This window comes from Equus przewalskii, chromosome 5 (genome assembly GCF_037783145.1).
Source record: "Equus przewalskii isolate Varuska chromosome 5, EquPr2, whole genome shotgun sequence".
NCBI lineage: Eukaryota > Metazoa > Chordata > Mammalia > Perissodactyla > Equidae > Equus > Equus przewalskii.
Genome location: NC_091835.1, coordinates 37,661,379 through 37,664,525, shown reverse-complemented (window position 1 = coordinate 37,664,525; position 3,147 = coordinate 37,661,379).

Genomic DNA, 3,147 nt, shown 5'->3' with positions numbered 1-3,147 from the left:
ATTTATACACAATGGAATACTACTGAGCCATAAGAAATGATGAAATCCGGCCATTTGTGACAACATGGATGGTCCTTGAGGGTATTATGCTGAGTGAAATTAGTCAGAGGAAGAAAGGCAAATACCATGTGATCTCACTCATAACTAGAAGATAAAAACTGTGACAAACACGCACATAGAGACAGAGATTGGATTGGTTGTTACCATAGCGGAAGGAGGGAGGTGGGAGGGTGAAAGGGATGACTAGGATGACGTGTGTGGCGATGGCTTATAATTAGTCTTTGGGTGGTGAACCTGATGTAATCTACATGGAATTCGAAATATATTATGATGTACATCTGAAAGTTATATAATGTCATAACCCAATGTTACTGCAATAAAACATTTTTTTAATTATAAAAAAATATAAAATAAAATAAATTACCTTAACTAGGAGCTCTGGAGAAAAAGTAGAGATGTGCGGACCCACGGATCTCAGGGCTGCAGAACTCTCTGCTGCTCCCCAGGCCCACGCCCTCTCCGGTGGCCTCAAGGCTCCTCACCATCTGCAGAACCCCTCCCAGCCAGGCCTCAACTTCCTGCCACGTTCTCAGAGAAGAGAAAGGAGGCTTCACAAAGGCCAACAACCCCCCAGCCCCCAAGAGAAGAGAAAAACTGAAAACTTGTAAACAGTTTTTTTTTAAAGAGAGTTTATTTTATTTATTTATTTATTTATTTATTGAGGAAGATTAGCCCTGAGCTAACATCTGCTGCCAATCCTCCTCTTTTCACTGAGGAAGACTGGCCCTGAGCTACCATCCGTGCCCATCTTCCTCCACTTTATATGTGGGACGCCTACCACAGCGTGACTTGCCAAAGCGGTGCCATGTCCACACCTGGGATCTGAACCGACGAACCCCAGGCTTGGTGGGGGACCGAGCTGAGGCCTCCACCAAAGTGGGTCTCCAAAACTCAGTCCCTTCCTGGTAGAGCAGGGGTGGGTCTGCTAAGCGGTCCACAGCCTGAGAGTCGCCTTGGCCTACCAAAGATGAGGACAGGGCTCTGCCCCGTTGGAGTTACGCCTGTCTCCATCACCCTTTCTTGGACTTTCTTGAGGTGATCAAATTTCAAATTGAGGATCTGCCCACATTGAGAGTGCTCTGGTTCGAGCAGTGTTTACTTAAATACTGTTAAAACAGGACAGTAACTGCAGAAATCAGTCTTAGATCAACATATTTTTTTTTCTTCTGGTGGACTATTCTAGTCTCTGAAATTATTTAGAAGTTTCAGCAGGTGGTGATGAAAAGCAGGTGGCTCTTTGGGAAACAGTTTGGCAGTTGCTTAAGAAACTAAATATACTCATCATGTGAGTCTCACTCCTTGGCGGTTAGGCAAATGAGTTAAAAACCATGTCCACACAAAACCTGAACACGAGTGTTTCTAGCAGTTACATCCATAAGTGCCAAAACTTGGAAGCAACCAAAATGCCTCTCAGTAAGTGAAAGGATACACACTGTGGATCATCTAAACAATGGCGTATTATTCAGGAACTTAAAGAAAACCTCTCAAGCCAAGAAAAATCATACAGGAAATTTTAATGCATGTTGCTAAGTGAAAGAAGGCAATCTGAAAAGGCCACAAACTGTGACATTCCAATTATTTGACATTCTGGGAAGGGCCAAACTATAGAGAAAGTTTAAAGATCTGTGACTCACAGGGCTGAGCGGGCAGGCGTGGGAGACAGGAATAGGAGAAGCACAGGGGATTTTCAGGTTGGTGAAACTATGATACCATAATGATGGATACATGTGTCAACCTGCATAAACAGAAACCAGTTTAAGAGGCAAAGTATTTATGTGGGATCAAAGAACAGCAATTGAGGGAGAATAGATTCAGGTAGAAACTCAAATAGGAGTAAAAGTCGGGGGCTTTTAAAGGCAACGAAGGGAGGTTGTATTACAAAGAATTTTAATTGGAGTTGGAGGCAAAGAGCTAGTCTTGGCTAAACAATGACTGTTGATTCTGTCTTCAGAAAGTCTACAGTTCTCAGTCTTTGTAATCAGTATGTCTGTTACCGAACCCACTGACTGCATAAATATTAACCACAGCCCTGCTCAGAACAAGCCTAACATGTTCCCCTTAGCTTACAGGAAACCACAAATACAGGAAGGAGATAGCTGAGAGATATAGCTGAAACTAGTTAACACCAGTTGAAGGCAACAAGGGGGTCTGACTTGACCTGACATAGGCCCCACAGCTTATTATACGCTTATTGTAATACATTACCGTGCTACCTAACACACTCACCTGCACCATGAGTTTACAATTGCCATGGGAATGGCGGGGTATAACCAAATAAGGAAAGAAAAGAGGTGGCACCCTTGTCTTATATTTTATTTAAAAATTGTGCTATAAAGTAACATGTTTCCAGAAGTTATAAAAAGTACTTATAAATTTGCTAAGCCACAGAATGCTAATGGAAAAGACTGTTTATGATTGCTTACTCCTTGTTTTCACTAGAAGTTAAAGTCTACAGGGGTTAAAAATTCTGATTAATATAGGTACTTAAAGCTACTAAGAGTAAATAAAGAGAACACATTTGTATTCAAGGAAAGTAAGATGTCTCTCCCTCCCCCGCCAGTGAGAAAGTTTAATTGGTAACATGTTTTCCTGTTAACTTTTCAAACAATTACTTGTAAAGCAATTTGCCTTTTGGCCCAGTCCAAGGTTCAAGACAGCAAGGCAGTTTCTCTGGAAAGGCAGCTCTGATTCCATTTAAAAATAGCTCCTCTATAGTCAAATGGACATGTCCGTATAAATTCATCAAAATCCATAGAATATACAACACAAAGAGTGAAGTCTAAATAAACTATGGACTTTAACAATAATGTAGCAATAGTTCATCAACTTTAACAAATGTATCACGCTAATGCACGATGTTAATAATAGACGAAGAAAGGCATGTGGCAACTCTATTTTCTGCAAACCTAAAACTGCTCTTTTTCCCACAAACATAAAAGAAAGGCCAGTAATCAAAAAAAAAAAAAAAAAAGCAGATGACTTTTAGTCAGATTATAATTGTTTTTAGCTCAGTCACATAGGAACTTACCCTCAGCCTTAACCTAGCACCAAATGTTACAGAGCTCTAGTAAATGCGCTGTGTATGTG